Below are 18,398 nucleotides of genomic sequence, written 5' to 3' on the forward strand. Positions count from 1 at the left end.
AGGCGTAATTAGTTTCGACGCAGTTTCCTGTCGCGCCACGTTCGCGACCGAAAGATCCCGGTCCCCCGTATGAACCACAATAAGTGATGTCTAAAACGTGGCGACCGTGACGTATTCCCGTCTCCACAATTACTTCCGGTCCATGAAATTAGCAGCAGCATTGCCTTCGAGACATTTTTCTGTTACTCATGACACCCCGGACGCTGGGCCGTCAATCGGAACACCACCCATGTAGCAACGTTTAGCTGAACCCGATAAAGTCGGAGCGCGTCGGATTGTCGGGCCGAAATCAGGTCGGGTTGGCCCGAGTGGCTGACGAGGCGTGTTCTGTCAACCCGCTTGGCAAGGTGCTTCTAAACGCGGTCAGGTTGGCTTTGGCTGAACTCGTCTTCTGGTTCGACCCGCTAGCGTCGAGTTTATGTAAACGAATATGATGTCGCGCCAGCGACGGGGAACATAGGCACGAGACGTTGAGCTGGAATGAAGAAGCATTCAATGCTTACGCATATCTTTTATCATGGAATGAACTGACGTTTAATGCGGAGGCACCTATGAAATAAAGTAATTGGCAATTAATAATTGCGCTTTCTGTCCACTGCGGGTGACGCATGCATGAGGTCGCCTCGAAGGCCGCGGCCTTTGCGCTCGCTGCAGACTCCAATTTGGATTTCGCCCACCCTGATAGCCAAAATTCGTCGATCGTGCCAGAGTTCCTCGGGTAATATACATTTTTTTTCCTGATCCAAAAGTCGATACGGCTTGTGCGATGAGTTCTCTTCAATTTCCCTATCACAATAAGCCCGCTGAAACTAAGAGTCCAAAGGTAACGCTGTTTTGTCAATTAGCGACCAATTAATGCCGCGTATCACCCCGTGGTTGCCACCACCGACGGCATGCCTCGCAAGTCACCGTCCTTCTATATCAAAGCGGCTATGTTTAAATATTGTTTGAAGTCGGTCTCTGAGAAACACCCGGTATTTGCGAGGTCCTATGCGCGAATTGGGTTGACCGTGCTTTCTGCAGTGTCGTGCGGGTTGGCAAAACGAGCGTGTAACTTCATTTGCACGAACCCGATAAGGCCGGGTCGAATCGTCCCGTCGCGCCGGCATCTGTTCGTCGGGTTCACGTGAAAGCTGACGGGACAATCCCAGCAAGCGTTGAAGGCGAGTTCCGACAACCCGCCTTGCGAGGGGCGCATGTACTCGCGCATGCCGCCTGGCGAGATGCGTATTGTATAATGCGATGCGTATATGTATAATGCGTGGAAATGCGGTTGTGTCGTGTCCGGTTGGCTTGGTCATCTCGATTTCTGACACGTCTCGTCTTTCTGCCAGTAAAGACGTTTCTACCACCACCTATCCGCCAAGAAGGTGCTGTCTGTTTCTTTTTAGTGCAGATTATGACAAAAGTAATTACAAATAGAAAAGTGCTGTCACCGCCCCCGTTTTTCCGCGCCCTTCGGAGCGAATAGTTGCGCATCTCGCAGTTTGCGAGCTTTCCGCTGTGTGTCGCATGCATAATGTGCTAAGGGGGAAAAAAAATGAATGTTTTGTAGACGTCCCCATAGTGCTTGTTGTGCCAACTAGAACAGCAGCACACTGTCGCTGTCCCCAACTCACCCACCCACTTGTCGGACTTCCGTTTGCCTTTTGGCACGATCGGCTTAGGCTGTCTTCATTTATTTGTTTATTTCTTTACAAGTGGCTGCAAATTACAGCTCCTCTCGAAATAATCCACGCTACAGGAGGCGTAGTAAGCTAGTGTGCGCGCGGTGCACGAAACATGTCGCGGGGATGGGCCGTGCCATTTTGTTGCAGCTGTTCGGCGACGAAACGCCATTTGCATTTCGAAATGTCTCATTCTCGGCTCGGCGAGGACATGTGCGGTTTTCGAGGGAAGAAAGGACTCGGCGTCTTCCGTTCCGTCGCCGCTCCGGCAGCGCCTGAACAGCAGAACAGGTCGTTGGCGCTGCAGCTGCTGCTTATGTTCTTTTTTCTTTTCTTCTGTTTCTAGCGCGTGCCTGTCTCCGTTGCTTTTCTTTCCTTGTTCTTTGTTTCTTTATATATATATATTTTTGTCCGCTTTGCGGTAGCGTCGTTCTTTGTATAGCGAAGTCTGCTGAAAGGCGTAACGTAGAGAAAGCCTCGCTGTGGCAGAGGCGCGGGAGTGGTTGCGTGTTGGTCTCTCTCTCTCTCTCTCTCTCTCTCTCTCTCTCTCTCTCTCTCTCTCATTCTACGCATATGGAGTACCTTAAGGAACACTTAAACAGAAAGACTAAATCAGTTTAGTACTACTTCAGTATTCTGCTTCCGTTAATTTCGCTGTAATAGGTCGATTATTAAAAGCGAAAAGGAAGGTTAATGTTATGTTTTTTCAAACTTTCCGTAATAAATTCAACGCCGGTACGTTCAATGCGACCTCATGATTACAAAGTATTGTGTAGTATTTGGGCTGTTGTGGCTTAGTAAATGCCCAATTAGAGTACCGCGTAGCTCATCTTCACCGATAAAAAATTAACTATAGGCCCGAGCAGACGCCGTCAATATCCATGACGTCACACACAGCTGGTGCAGGAACCTCAAGGGGGCGTCGCCACCTGACCTTTCGTTTTTGCGTATTTTCTGGTTCACGAAGCCTCTTCTCGCGGTATGAGAAGATATTTTTGGGGGGTATTGTTGAAAAGTTATTGACTACTTCAGCTCAAATTTTCTCTTTAATGTCTCTTTACCGTGTGTTCTTGATGTGGCCCTTGCCGTCTTATAAGGACACTGTTGGCTGTCTCAATTATACATATTCGAATCTAATAGCGCGGTGCGTTTGCTATTGCACATATTGACGCTATGGAGACGTCGAGAAGATGACGCCGAGAAGTTGATGACGTCGAGAAGATGCCATATATCTATCATGTCCCTGACGTCAAAACATTTCGCTCAGCGTCAGAAATTGACGTCAAACAGACAGACAACGAACTTTATTTGATCCTAACGAGCTACTGTCAGAACCCCCTAACGGGAGGCCGTTGTAGCCGCTGGCGCGGCCAGCTGTTACAATGACAGAACGCCGTGACGCTCCGCCCTTTCCTGGGCCCTCTGTACAGCCTGGGCCATCTTGCTTTAGGAGTACCGTGTTCCTGATGGCCTCCACCCATTCGGCAACTTTCTTTATTATTTTTTTTTTATGTCGTGGTCGTGCAGTCCTCGCCGCAACTCGCCTCTCTCTTTTATCGCGAGGCCTGGCCTGAATCCGCTGTTGCAGGAGCTGTAGTCGGAAGCCATTATTTTAATAAAACCTGCAAGTGTGCTTCTTTGCACCTCATTTGACCTAGCCAATGTGGCGAAGCTCGGGCTAGAATCGTAGGTGAAGTTCTCATCATGCAAGCTGCTGGTGACGTCATTCATGCCACACTTCCGCTTTCGGAACCGTCCAAGCTTTCAACGCGTTTGGGTGAGCTTTAATAGTACTACTATAGTGAAAACGCGGCTATGTTAGATGTGTTGGAGAGGCTGCTTACGGAATTCAGCGCTTCGTCCATGAAATTGTGACGCCGACTTGCTTAATTATTTCGACACTCTCACGCGCCCAGCCTGAATCTGTTATGTCTGGTTGTTGTATTATTTCACGAACGTAATCTGCTAATGTGTATCTTACCTCAAGTTTGCTCTATAGCGTGCGTTCGAGCCTCACCCATACGTCTTCGCATGGCGTCACACCCATGCGCGTGCATATTTTGTGGCTATCCTACTTCGAACATCATATCCCCCGTTAAAACGTCGGCGTCGCGTCGGTGTGGTGGCACGTACGTTCTGGGGGGACCCATTTACATCGCGACAGTTCATGATCTGCGCACCGCATCAATCACACGAATCGCAATTTCGCGGCTGCGTCGCCGACGGTACGATAGCTCTGTGACGCCATGCATGATGTCGTCCTCCACGTCCGCATACACGGCTATGTAGGAAAGAATAAGGAGTGGAACATGCGTGCGGTACTGTCTGATGCATGCTTACATGAGCTCCCTAAGGGACCTGCTTGTATCCGCTCAGTACAAAGTCTTATATAGTGTACTTGAAAACAACTACGAAAGGAGACAAAGTGAGGAAGGCGTGTGTACTGACGTTGCCTCGGCGATTGATTAGAGCTTTCTTGCGTTTCTAGTTTCGTTCGTTCCTTCCTCGTAATGGAAAGACGCGGACGTGTTCTTTATTTATTAATTTTTCTTTCTTTCCGGCGTTATTAGCGTGCTTTCTCTTTGGCTTGGTAATTGGCTGTCGGCAGAGTTCGCCGCCTCAGCCTGGGGCTTCTTCTTCTCGGTTTCCCACTTTTTCTTCTTTTAGATGATAGTTTGTTCTAACGTTTTGAACATGTGTATTTTTTAGCAGCTTGCTTTCGTTTCCCTCACCTATGTTATACTCCTTCGTTTTAGACGGTCGTTTATTGTTGCGCTTGTGCACCGTGTTGACAATGTCCTTCTCGTCTTGCATTGACCTTTCTCGCGCCGAAACTCATCGCGATCCGCTGGAGGTTAACGAACTCGCCGGAGCTCGCGTTGCGCGTTTCGGCGGGCGTCGTTAGCACTGCATATATAGTTGCGCGGTCACCAAAGTATTGCGCATGCAGCTGGCTGCCTGATCTCGGCTCAGCTCGGGCAGCTCGCTTCTTCGACCTTTTTTTCTTTCAGAGAAACGCCCTCGAAGCAGAGTTCATTGACATACGACCTGTGCGGCGAGCGCTGACTTGACTCCAGGGAGCAAGTTCAACCACCTAACTGACACGATGTTATACCGCTGCATGATCCTGTGCGTACGATAGCGAAGAGCGTCGGACGGCGTTAAAAGCAATTTCCCTAGTTACTTCGGCGTTTTATAATTGGTATAGGGAAATCGAAACGCACGGACGCACCCGAGAATTTGCTGTCAGTGATGGTCACAGGTAGCCAAAAAATAGTGTGTTTTAGTTGAACGTCATTACGGTACGACGCTGAGCGGACCTTTCGTAGTTGCAGCGCCCTCTGGCCAAATTCAGGGTAATGAAAGAAAATGAAAACACCCATTGATCACTTTTTTTAAAGTGAAACGTATGTGTGTAACTTATTTGTCCATGAAGTACCTAGACGTGCGCTTGTAAAGCGTTATCGGCCCATTTTATCCAGTGGAAATAAAGCGCCGTCTAGAGGGGCGCCACGCGATAGCCAGCGAGCTTGCTTTCTGCATCCAGTCCAATCCTTCGTGACGCCAACGCTGTAGCCAACGTTAGCCCGCCTGCGGCTAAGCAGAGGGCGCATGTGCATTCGCACTTCCGCTCCTCCGCTTAGCTGCGGAGCAGAGCGTAAAAACGCCAAACTAAAACACCCTACAGCACGCGGCTGTGCATGCGACGCGAGCAGGAGATTTTCGGGGCCGTAGGTAAGATTGTCGCAGTAGTAGTTGTCCCCTGAGCTCGTGGCTCATACCCGCCATGGGAATTGGGCAAAGATGGCAAACATTCCTCGCCTTTCAGCCACCGTCCACCCACGCATGCGTGGTGCATACATGATGTATCGAAAGCACAGCGCACCCCGATCGAGGCTCCCGACCGTTTGCGACAGCGCCGGTATGGGAAGGAGTCTACTGTATAGTCACTACCGTGCTTTCCTCTCTCGAGGGACGCAAGACTCGCGTGCGCCTGGGAATATGGGCCGAGTGGCGCGTTTCATCAGCCCGCTCCTTCTCGGACCCTTGAGGCCGCCGCCTTCGTGTGCCGTTGGTGCGCTAAAAGCCGCTGCGACGAATGCGGTTTTCTTTTCTTGGACGCCGGCGCGCTGAGGGAGAAGCGCGGGTCGAGTAGTTGCGAAGTGGCGTGCAAACAAAAGGGCGGCTGTTCGCAATGCGGCACGTAGAAAAAAGAAAGAAAGAAAGAAAGAAAGAAAGAAAGAAAGAAAGAAAGAAAGGAAAAAGAAGAAAAAAAACATAGAGGCGCGGCGCAGCAGTTCTGCGGCCAGGCGAAATGCTTTCGGAGTGACGGAGCCGCACATCGTCTTCCGCCGCCCTCGTGCATGCCCCAGCAGCAGCGCTGATTTATTGCGTGCAGCAGGATGCGAGAGCGCGTCGTCGATGAGCTACTTCTGCGCATCGCAGTAGCGCGAACGAAGTGGTGCGGCGCAGCTACTCATTCGCTTGTATTGCAAATCGCGCGTATGGATTTGCCGACTATACGTATGCTCTCGAAATTCAGCTTCGACGAGAGGCTAGGGAATGGTTGCTGTGAAATCTCGGATAAGTGTGTTTGTCTGCGCGTGCGTGCGTGTATACGTACTCCCGTCCGTTTTGTGGCTGGTTTTTGACACTGCACGGAAGTGGCGCGAAACCGAGTGCCAGCTTGCGCTTACGTTATTTTCCTGTCGTTCGATCATTCCTCACTGCGCTCCCTTTCTTCTTTTCTTTTTTTAAAGTTTATTCTCCAGGTCTTGTGCTGGGACATTGTTCTCGGTGAAAGGGTAAACGTTAACAACTGGATTCCCGGCTGATGACCGGGGCTACCTTTTCTGCGCGCTTGTCGACCTGCTTGAGAGAGACCTCTTTAATTAAAACCATAGCGGTTTGCCGTCGTAGAAGTGTTTGCCTACATGCTACTCTGCAGGGAAACCCGCGAATACACGCGAAATTGACGTGCGACTTGCCGCTCGAGGCACTTTGCATGTATTCACGGGCTTCTTTCACTTTCGGAAAAACTTTTACGTAGCACGTATTGAGCGACAGGCAGCTGTGTCGGGTGTTTGTGATGTCGCTGTACAATTTTCTCATTCTCACTTTTCATCTTATCATAATAATTGAGAAGTTAATAGTTAACAATATGTAATGAGACGGAATGCGAAATTTGATCCAAGTAAGTGAAGGAGGCCCCAATTCAGTCTCCGACTCCGGGACCTCCTCCTGTATATTACATATAATAACTTCGTATGTAGTAATAAAATTTGATTCTGATTGCGACGTAGCAGCACATGGTGCAGTGCTGCTACGTCGCATTTTCATATTTTTGAGGTTTGGCCCAAGTTTAGTAAAATAGCATATATATATATATATATATATATATATATATATATATATATATATATATATATTTGTGTGTGTTTCGTCCGGCTCGCGCGACGGTCCGTCCGCATCCGTCGTGCATCGACGCCGCTCGTGCTGCCTTCAGGCCGGGCTCCGCGCCAGCTCTCCCCCGTCCGGGGCGCTTCCCCGCAACACGCGCGAGCGCATTCGCGGCGTCACTTCGACGTCAGGTCGCGCCTTCGGCGCGCCGCCAACGCAGACGCGCGCGCGCGCGCACCGCCCAACGGGCTTCTCGCTTCGCTTGTGGAGGAGCGGCGCGAGTCGGCGCAGTGTGGCAGACCGCGCCGCCGACTGTGAGCTGTGTGCGAGTGCGTGCCGTGTGCGTCTCTCGCGGAGATCGTTCTGCCTGCGCGCGCGCTCGGTGCAACCGAGTACTCGTCATCGGCCGAGCTCGCCGCAGCCGTCCTGCTCGTCCTTCGTGCGGGCTCGTTCGCTCCGACTTGTCGTCTGCAAACGCCGCCGCTTGGATTCGCTTCTCCCTCGTGCTCGCCAAGTTCCCTTGGTTTCTGGTGGACGCATCTCTCTTTCGTTCTTTTCTTGCCGCCTTCTGTCGTAGAGGTCAGTGCCGGCCAGGAGCAGCATCCGGCAACACCGTGGGTTGATTCGCGTGCCTGCCATCGGCGTGTGCCCTTTTGCTGATAGCGGTGTCTCAGACAGAAGCTTTAGTGCGCGCGTGTGTTGTTAGCTTTCTTTTTCTCTCCTTTTCTGTCCGCCCGTTTCTCTCGCATTGCTTCTTTTGTGTCTTGTGTTTCGAACCTGCGTATTGTGTGAATTGGCCGCGGAAGATGTCGCCGAAAGTTCGCTGCTCGGACCGCGAACGCGGCACTTGGGTCTGAAATGCCGTCATCTAACTACAGCGTGTTGCAACGTCGACCTGTGCCGGTGGTAACACGGAGAGTTTGGATTACGTGCCCCATTCCTCAACGGACGCGGAGTTGGGTGAGTCTGGTGGGTTTTCGCTGAGCAGCCCGCTCTCGCCTCGCTTCGCGTGAGCTTAGCAGGAGCGTCATAAACAAAACCATGTCTTGGCGCTGGATAGAATGTATACCACATGACCGCGACGTTGAATGATGGCGACGTAACCGCTGCATTTTGACAGGGGCTAAGGAGCAATAAACAGAAAAGAAAACGCGCTTAGTTGTTGTTAAGCAAGTACGATAGGCTTTTCAGGAATACGACTTCTTACTTGTTCTGTAGATTTCAACGTCACTCTTAAATAAAAGAAAAAAAGGTCGTCATATTCACCAACTGATAATAACACATGACTAAAAAGTAATACCTTCTTAGTAAATACAGGTAGTAAGATGATAGCACTTTTCACCACCTGTTGAAGCTAGGGAGTATCACTAACCATGTACTACCGCATCAGTGCAGTTACTAACGCAACTGAACTGCAGTTACAACAGTCGATGTTGTAAAAGTATAAAAAAGTAAAATAATGCATATAAAAAATTCACCGACGATTACGATACTCCATAATGTGAAATTTACGCGCAGCTCAATTTGTACGTGTTTGCATTTCGCGATATATTGGCTGGCGCGGACAATCTCTCGCGCGGCACGTTGCAAACGGAGCGAAACGTGGCGCCACTGCCTCGCTAATCGGATGACGAGAGGCAGCGTGTGGGCGACGCGTGGGTGCGATTCACAGCAGCCGCCGCAGACGGACCTCGGCTCATGCAGCGCTTGGTTTTTATATATGGTATCGGCGGTGTCATCGGTGAGCAGACGACACTTTCATCCTTCGCTGCGTTCGTTAGCGAGGGGCTCCTGTGCTCGGCGCAGGAACGGACGCCTAAGGGCTGCGCTCCAGAAAGAGAACCGGCGTCCTTTCGCTATATATTAAGCATCAGTTATTGGTGTACGTAGCGCTTACCAGGAATGTTGAGGCGCCTTGACACCGGGTAACAGTACCGCATAACTCCACCAAGCAACGACAAGCAAGTGCGCGCATACAGAAGAACCGCAAAGGTGCTACGTGACACGTGCTCGAAGAGGTAACTTCGAGTTTTTATAGGCTTACCTTGAGGAAGTACACGCTGCACCGGTGAGTAGTTATGTATTTGGATAAATAGTCAAAGCTTTGCACCGAAATGTTTATATCTACTGGCGGCGTATATGTGTGCTGCGCCGTCGCACATAACTGTTAGTCCAACACAATGAACAATACTACATTTTATGTTAATTTTGCATAATACTGTCATAATCGCAGTATAATAGACAACGGCCAGACGAGGTATTCGTGGCTTAGTAGTTGCTTAGTAAAAATTACCAAGAAACCTTCCTGGCTAGTAAAGGCAGCACTTACTTTACTATAGCCGCGGCTAGTGAAGAACCAATAAGAAGGCAGTAAAATACTTGGTAAACCAGTAAATCCACGCATAAACTAGTTATTTACGGACTTTATTTTTAAGTGTGCATGAATTGGTTTGGCGCTTATCGTGATCTCAATGACGTCAGAGCCGCAGCTTTCGAAAATTTAGTGAAGTCTCTCGTGCCTGTGAACTAAAAGTAAATATCCTGGCTTGTGTTAGTGTTTGTATATTCTTACGTGCTTACGTGCGACTCTGCGCTTAGAGTGAGTGCAACCAGCCAACCGGTTTAGCAGCGGCTATAAATACTGCTGCCTCCAGCATAACAGCTGTCGCATTCTCTTCCGCTTGCGTCGGCTTCAGGGGCGAAGTGGGGCGAGCAACCCTGACGAGATGCCTAGTGCAATTAAAGAGACATTGAAGAAAAAAAATAACAGTAAATCAGTGTAGGGTGATAAACTGTTCTATAAAAGCTTTGTTCCCGTTTCTTTTCCTCCCCCCTCCCCCCCTTTTCTTTTTGCGGTTACGGGTTGATTACTAAAAACTGGAGGCAAAACTTCGATTTTAAAGCGGCGCTTTCTTGGTCTCTTCCAACACCACCCATTATAGATAGCACAAGGCCTCTTTACACAGATCAATGACGTCACGCTACCTGGCCTTGACCCGCCGTTTTTGCTCAGCGGCTGTGGTGTTGGGCTGCTGAGCACGAGGTCGCGGGATCGAATCCCGGCCACGGCGGCCGCATTTCGATGGGGGCGAAATGCGAAAACACCCGTGGTGCTTAGATTTAGGTGCACTATAAAATTTAGGTGCACTATAAATTTCCGGAGTTTTCCACTACGGCGTGCCGCATAATCAGAAAGTGGTTTTGGGACGTAAAACCTTATAATTTAATTTTTAAGTCGCCGTTTCGGCACGGGGGGCATTTGAGGCACGGGGACACGGGGGACATTTGAGGAATGAACAAGTAAAATAAACAAATAAATAAATAAGAACAAGAAATGACGTGAAACCATTCATGGACACGTCGTTATTTGTAAAAACACGCCATATCTTGCGTTTCAACGAACCTTTATCCAAAGTACTTGAAGAAAAGAGCGCTGCAAAAACGCGGACTGAAAGAGGAACATGTACGACTGACAAGATGCTACTTCCAACTAAACGTTCTTTTTTTTTTTTTTTCAAAAAAATGAAAAACATTCAGTTGGAATTAGCGCATTGTCCGTCGCTCAGTTATATCGTCGGTTACATAGACCGACATCAGGGTTGTGTCCTGCCATATATATCTTTCTTCTTTTTTCGCGCCCAAGCTTCAGCGGCGGTACGTCACAGTGAATTCAGATATTTAAGTTCAATTTTTCTTTTCTCGTTCTCGTATTTGGGCCCTTGTGGTGCAATAAAACTTCTCTAAACTTGGCACGTTCTTTCTTTGGCTCCATTAGAACAAAATACGGCCATCTTTATGTATATATTAAAAAGTGAACTAGGCCCGAGCCAACTCCTAGACAGAGATAGCACCGGGCCTGTGCACTTCGATCCATGACGTCACGCTACCTTGCCCGACTAGCATGCCATAGAATCTAAAGGGCATGCTCCCTAGTAATCCGCTACAGCTCAAGTTATTTGCCTACAGTCGCGCATAATGAGCTGCAAGACGGGTGCCCATTGTCGAAGGTGTCCCACGACTGCACAGTGGCATAGAAATGTACAGCGCTTCGGTTACTGAGATCTCTCGAACCATTTTTTTTTTTTTCGTGTGTCGTGTTACGGTCGTCCAGCGGGGGTAGTGACCTTCTAGCCTCTCCTGCCCTACTGCGACGAATCGCGTGAAGCTAACAATGCGTCTCCCTCGGGACAGACCAGCGACGCCACCAAGGCGAGGCACATTTGGCGAATAGAGCGTTGAAGGACGGTAAGCCGCCGCCGACCCCGACGATGGGAGCAAGCTCCTGGAAAAGGACGTTCTATGCCGTTTCCTCGCGGCCACTGTTAGCCGCCGAGGTCGTTTGACAGGCGCTCCAGGTAATTGCCGTGTCATCCCAGGAACCACGACGCGCAAGGTAGAGTCAAGCATGACAATCCCCGTCTACGAAACTCCCCTCCTTTTCTGTGTGCTCCGTGAACAAAGGTGCCGGCGTGATTGTGCGCACCCTCGCCCTCAACGTTAATCCTTCGGCGACTTTTGATGTTCGGATTGAACGGAGGTGCGGCATATTTCCGTGGCCTGGGGATCTCGGGAAGACGGAGGGCACTTAAGCGAACTTTTTCCGCTCTTCACTCTTAGAAAAATTTACACCCTTTGGGGCTTATCTTGTCCCACAACAATAATCGTCATCTGTCTTGCCCGAGCACGTTAAAGAACCCCAGGTGGTCAAAATTTCCGGAGTCCTCCACTACGGCGTGCCTCATAATCAGAAAGTGGTTTTGGCACGTAAAACCCCAAATATTATTATATTATTGTCTTGCCCGCGTTTTTTTTTTTTTTTCTTTAAAGCTGCGAGCCCGGTACTTCCCAGTCACGAACGGCATGCGCGTTATCAGTGTGACGCAGCATTCTCGACAGGAAAGTAGCGAGCGCTCAGCTTTCAGGAAAGGAAACGCAAGCAAGGCAGATGACGGTTATTGTTGTGGGCCAAATATACACCCCAAAGGGCGCAACCGTTTTAAGAGTGTTTAGAGGGTGTTCCAATTCAGTCGAGCTAGACTGTTGAGACGTAACATTCTCTCCTCCTCCTGTGGATCGTAAACAAACCCAATTCTTCTCGTTGTCGATGACAATCTGTTTCTCCCTTCAACAACGCCCTTAGCGTGAATGACTCGGGCGACGCTATGAGCCAGCTACCCCTTTTTACATGCCTGACGCCAACTCCTACCCTCGGCGCCGCTGCACAGTTTCGAGCTCCTGCGACCTCGGGCACTGTGTTTCAGCTTATGTCAAATGCGACTGTGAATCGGTGGTCATACTATCATACCCGTTGAATGGTTAAATTCGTAAATATGCCTCAGCTATTACAGGTGGAGAAGGGGCGGGATGCTACCACGCATTTTCTGAATGTATGCCCTGAGCGCGTACCACTCGTATGTACAGGCTGCATGCACGCTTTATTTAGCGGGAAGCTAGGCACAGCAGAGACTGAAAAACAACGCAACACAACTGTGACTTTATTCAGCGACTGACCATTGTTTGCCGATTTCGCCTTTCAGAAACATGTCTGAATAAATTTGCACAGAGCGGAAAGTCGGCACAGACGTTATCGCAATTTGTTTTTTCTTCTATTTTTTCGTAAATCTGTTTTCCGTAAAGTTTGACATGACATTCGTAATATCGTAAAACGAGCTCAAATCGGTATAATTTAAGGGAAAATCTGGGAGAGTTGGCAGGTATTTAATATAAGTCAGACTTTGATGTGCGTTAACCCACCGTAAGCTCTTCATTGATACTTCACGGTGTACTACAGATTGTTGTTTTTTTGCACGATTTGCTTTCGCCAGTTAGGTCCAGTAGTAGGAAGACTTATCCAGGCCCATTGGTGGTCCAATTCTGTCCAATAGTGGGAAGACTGTCCAGTCCAGTTGTGTGGCCCAATTCAATTCAGTAGTGGCAGCAGACGTTCCGGAACTGTACCATTGTTTTGAAGGAACGTCGAAATTTATTGTATTCGCATTTTCGCTTTCACAGGTGCAGAAAATGACTTTGCGTAGATATGCCATTAAAGAGAAGCTTAGTGGAGCGGCGTGCTTGAAATGTTGCCTATGACGTCGCGTGGGAAAAGGAATCATGCAGATCGCTCGCCCGAGTGACATCACTCAACCATCTACGTAGAATGGTCACAGCAGTGACCTGTAATATGCAGATGTTTCAAAGCCAAATAAATTACTCGCTTTACGCGGGGCAGTTAAATTCGCAACGTGATGAAGCGCGTATCTGCTGCAGCAAAAGTCTGTAGACGACTCGACACATTCTAATTGCGTGCCAAGGTATTCATCCAGCGAGGAAAGTGTAGGGAACATTTCCAGAAGCGCTCGGGTCGGAAGCAGAAGGGAGCGTTCATTGTTCAGCGATCGAGCAAGAAACGTTTGATTGTTGGTAGGGGAAAAGATGGAGCTGGGGTCGTTTGCGATATAGAGGTAGAAGCTTTAATGAAGATGAATTTAAACCACTGATGTGAAAAACGCTAGGCTGCAATAGATGTAGTAATAAAACGCGGTTAGCTCAAGCAGGCTAGGTGACTATTCGTCGCCGCCTCGTTTCGAAGGGCGTGCCGTGGGAAACCATTATCAACATGGCCATCGTTTTATAGCGAGGCTGTTAGCCATTAGTTGGTCGGGATTTTTCAGCGGCGGCGTCCTCACCAAAAGAAAAAAAAAGAACGTGCAGCGATTCAAACGAAAGGTCTTTAGATTCTTTGGCATCACTCACACCACATTCAGCACGACGTTCGTTTCAATTAAGAACATGCAGAAAACAAATATCCGAACCTCATAACTGATGATAAGACACTCGTGCTAACAATGCGAAGCACTTAGCGCTGCCCGCAAATGTTTCCCGCTGAAGATTACTGTTGCGCAATGTGCCACGACGACGGCAGCTTGCGACATTGGGAGTGACGTCATTGGCCTTTCGCAAGAACCAGCTTAGCAACTGATTTCATTGCCATTGTTGCACTGCTATGGGTAGGCAACCGCGCATAGTTAGGACTCCCGAGGAGCAGCGTGGATACGAGGAGCGGCAAATGGAAAAAGAAACGGCAATACGACATGCGGCGGTGTGCTGCCGCTGTTCGTATTGCCGTGGAATTCCAGCACAGGGGGAGTCCGCGCGTCCACATTCTCTCCTGTGGCTGAATAATGCGCCGGAGGAGGTATTGGGCAATAAGGCATTGCACGCACCCCCTCAGCAGTTGTAGTGGTGGTTCTCCGCAGCTTCGCTGAGCATCCACTGGACATCGCTCGACATCCACGGCGAGTCTCTTCTTTTTTGTTTAGACTGGAGTACAGCAGCTCAGCGCAGAGCTACGGCTCGAGTAGTGTTTCTCGATACACGGCGGCCGCATTTCGATGGAGGCGAAATGCGAAAACATCCTGTGTACTCAGAATTAGGTGCACGTTAAAGAACCCCTGCTGGTCGAAATTTCCGGAGTCCTCCACTACGGCGTGCCTCATAATCAGAAAGTGGATTTGGCACGTAAAACCCCATAATTTAATTTAGTGTTTGTTAGTAGTATTTCCAACTGCTTCTCCTTCCACTTTCCGCTGGTTTCGTCTACTTTTAGATGGAAACTCTCAACCAATCAAGTAGGTCCCGTGCCTTGCTTCACTTCCTTCCTCATCGCACACCCGCCGTGGTTGCTCAGTGGCTATGGTGTTGGGCTGCTGAGCACGAGATCGCGGGATCGAATCCCGGCCATGGCGGCCGCATTTCCATGGGGGCGAAATGCGAAAACACCCGTGTATTTAGATTTAAGTGCACGTAAAGGTTGGTCGAAATTTCCGGAGTCCTCCACTGCGGCGTGCCTCATAATCTGAAAGTGGTTTTGGCACGTAAAACCCTATAATTTTTTTTCCTTATCGCCCATGCGTGCTTACGTCGCATAGGCGTGTAGTCTGCCACACGGCACCGTGAGAGGCTTTTCAAAGGGCGGCGGAAGCGGCGTGCCTCGCTCTAAGCTGCGCGGTGAAGCCGTTGCGCGAGCGCGGTATACGTACGACAGGCTGCGCGGGGAACGCCAGGTGCCTTGTGCATGCTCGGTGTAAGCGCGGGTCAAGCTGCGGTTCGAGTGCTCGCCTTATCGGCTTTTCCGGACCCCCGCTGCCGCACTGGCGATCCGGGACGCGCTGATAGGGGCCGCCGACTTTCGATGCGTCGGAAGCTGCGGCATATAGGCTCTCGTCAAGAGGCGTCGGTCGCGCGGCCGGAGTGGAAGGGCCGGATAAAGGGGGAGACGCGCTTTCGCTATCGCTTCGCCGCCCGGCATGGTCACCCACCTTCTTTACGAACCCGCTGCTATTGTCGATGGGCCGATGCGCCGTACGTATACGGGTTCGCTCGCTTCGCCGCCGGCGCTCACGGCGGGGCGAGAAGCTTTTTATACACTTGTCCTAGCTCATTAACGCCTAACACCCCGCCCCCCCCTCTCGCTTTTTTCTTTGATGACCGTCGATTTGCCTTCATCATTAGTAGCGTAATGGCATGTTTACGTCCGCCGTATGCGGATGTGTGCAGACAACAACGTGTGTTAAAGTTGCATCCCGTGCGGAAAAAAAAAAAAATTATTGTCGTGGTTATCAGCGTTCTTTGTCGTCTTATTGAACTTGGAGGCGCATAATGTTTTTTTTTTTGGGGGGGGGGGAGGAAGGGAGAGAAAAGCATGCAGTCGCGTGGTGTTGTGAATATCTGGCTACAGGGAGTTTTCATGCATGTTCGCACATTTCACATTTTGAACTTTTATTTGCTGGTGAGAGGGACATCAGTTACAGCCTCGCGTTCGGCGCTCACTCACTCACTCACTCTCACATATCCTGGATTTTTGAGCGTGCCCGAATATGATGCGCAAACCGCTTGAGTGCTATCGTCCTTCAGAATCTGGATTGTGTGTATGCTCGTGCGTGTTCAGACCGCTGTGTCATCGCTGTGCAGGCTGCGCGCATCGGAGGTACGAGGGGCGATGAGAAGAGGTCGCATAAACACCCGCGGTTAGCATTTTAAAATGCTTCTCATCTATATCGTTTGCAGGGGATGTTGCCAAGGGGAGAGAGAGAGAGAGAGAGAGAGAGAGAGAGAGAGAGAGAGAGGATAAAATATTCAGCAACCCCGGTCTTGGTTCGCCCGGGTTCACCCGCTTTGTTCTAATTGTCTGCCTAGCCGAGCGTCGGGACGAGCGCGATCGTGGCTTGTACATAGTCGGAGGAGCAGTCCGCCAGCCACTCAGTTTCGCAGGTCCACGGGTGGATGAGAACTACAGACTCGCACTTTTCTATCTCCTGCCTTACGTAACAAAATTCACCCGGGAATATACCCTACTTCAGCCTGCAAGTTTTGTCCTGCTAGCAGAGCGGACCTTGACCACATTATGTGGCAATGCAAGAACCACTCCCCTCCCCCTAACCTTTGTAGAGTTTTAAGTTGTAGGGAGCTGTGGGAGGCTGCCATGCGCAGCTACAACCCCGAACTTCAGGAAGCTATCCTGAGGTGGGCTGAGGTGGTAGAGGAGGCCTACCGCGAGTAGGATAACCTCCCGCGCCTTCTTCCTGCACTTCCTTTCCCTTTAAGATGGGATAAATAAAGTTGTCTCTCTCTCTCGGCAAGGCTCGCCTGCATAGCGGGACGGCTCCCCGGACACTCCCACAGAATGTGCGCATTATCCGAGAAGTCGTCACATGCCATGCAAGATGTAGTGCTGCAAGTGTGGGGGCAAGACAGAGTGCGACTGCGCACTCCTCCATAGTACCTCCTCTCTTCGCTTCATGTGTGTTTGCTTGTCGATGCTTCATGCACGTAAAAAAACTTCGCGCCTACGCGAATACGCCTTTCTGCCCGCGCGAAGGCGTATTGCTCATTTAGATTCAGTGCGTCACGCTACCAGAGGGTAGGGCCCAATAGATTTGCGCGGGATGTGGTGGCACGTACCACTTCGTTCCCCCTGATCCCTGTGCGGCTCGGAATCTACTGAATCCGTACACTATAATGTTAGGGTGTGCGTTGAGGTGCGTTGTTAGTAGAGTGTTTTAGGTTAGGGGACGCAAGCGGCTTGTGTGCGGAAGAACTAGGGATGACGGTACTGCGCATGTGCAGACATAGATGTAATGGTCTGCGCATGCGCAGCACCGTGGCCCCTAGTTCTTGCGTACGCAAGCCGCTTGCGCCCCCTAACCTAAAACTCTCTAATGTCGAGCGTAGTGCCGCGGAAACGTTTATGGCTGCGAGTGCCCCACATGCAGCCTGACTATGTGTTCGAGTGAGCAGATTTCTTTGGGTTTGGCATGGTCACGGCCTCCACGACAGCTGGCAGCCCCCGCAGCTTAGCATCCGGGGGGATGCCTGCGCTTAGCCCTGCGTCACTTCTGAGGGAAAGCCGCGCCAGCGTGGAGTCCCCTCGTGGTAAAATTTTTTTCTTCTGCTAATTAACATGGAGGCCAGGCTAAATGTAAAATAAAGGCCGGTTGTTTCTACATAAGGTCTTTTTCTCTTCTTTCCCGAGTACCCTTATCATGACCCTTGAAATGCACACTACGAAACGACGTAAAATTTCAGGTTTCATGCAAGAAACCAGTGACACAAAGACATACGTTGCGTATAGGACCTCTACGGCGAGTTTGTCTATTATATAGCCACTTTAAGCACGCAGGAAGTTCGAAGAAAGTGCTTCCTTTTCTCCACTGTATGGCCTCGCGTCTTTTTTTGTGCCCGGAGTACATAGGATGGCGGCTGCCTGGCTTCACTTTCATAACTTCAACTCCAGAAGTTCCCGTCTTTCTTTCTGAAGCCTCCTTGCATGTTGCTGTGTTACGGCGGTGCAGCAGCAGCAGCAGTGGCAACAGCAGGGTTTCAAGGTTGTTGCGCGGCCCGGCGACGAGTGCGCTTGCGCTGTTGCTACGCGCGTCGTCGTGGCCGCGGTGACGGACTTCTCGCGTCCACGCGCCCGTCGACACGCTTTACCGCGTATGCCCCCTTCCTTCTGCCCTCGCTGTGTCTGCCTCGGGAAGCCCTTGTTGTCCCCATCCGCCGAGCGATACGTCGCCGGCGCGACGCGAAAGCGAAGAGGGACGGCGAAAGACAAAAGGACGAGGCGTCGCGTGACTGGCGGTTCCGGTTCGTCTGGATGCGACGCAGTTCGTCTGGATGCGGCGAGCCGTGTTCGTCGAGCGCGCTCGAACCCTTCCGCTTTTCAATCAGTCGTCTCTTCATCGGTGGAGATGTAGGTGGCGCAGACGTGTACGGTGAACTAAGGAAAGCGTAGACAAGAAGGTGCATGTTCCCTAGCGCAAAAAGCACAAAAAA

At 50.3% G+C, this 18,398-nt stretch overlaps 1 protein-coding gene across 2 annotated transcripts in view; it reads left to right on the forward strand.

The window, feature by feature from the left end:
• Ptpmeg (protein tyrosine phosphatase Meg) overlaps positions 1–18,398 on the forward strand; it is a 345,246-nt gene that overhangs the window by 43,712 nt on the left and 283,136 nt on the right. Inside the window, exon 1 of one of the 2 annotated variants that reach the window (XM_065429854.2) lies at positions 7,347–8,027. The exons of the other annotated variant lie outside the window; for it this stretch is intronic. The gene's annotated coding sequence lies outside the window, so the exon portion shown is untranslated. Of the gene's footprint in view, positions 1–7,346; positions 8,028–18,398 lie in introns of those variants that run through there. 2 annotated transcript variants of the gene reach the window in all.

The sequence above is a fragment of the Dermacentor albipictus genome, chromosome 1 (assembly GCF_038994185.2).
Source record: "Dermacentor albipictus isolate Rhodes 1998 colony chromosome 1, USDA_Dalb.pri_finalv2, whole genome shotgun sequence".
NCBI classification, from domain to species: Eukaryota; Metazoa; Arthropoda; class Arachnida; order Ixodida; family Ixodidae; genus Dermacentor; species Dermacentor albipictus.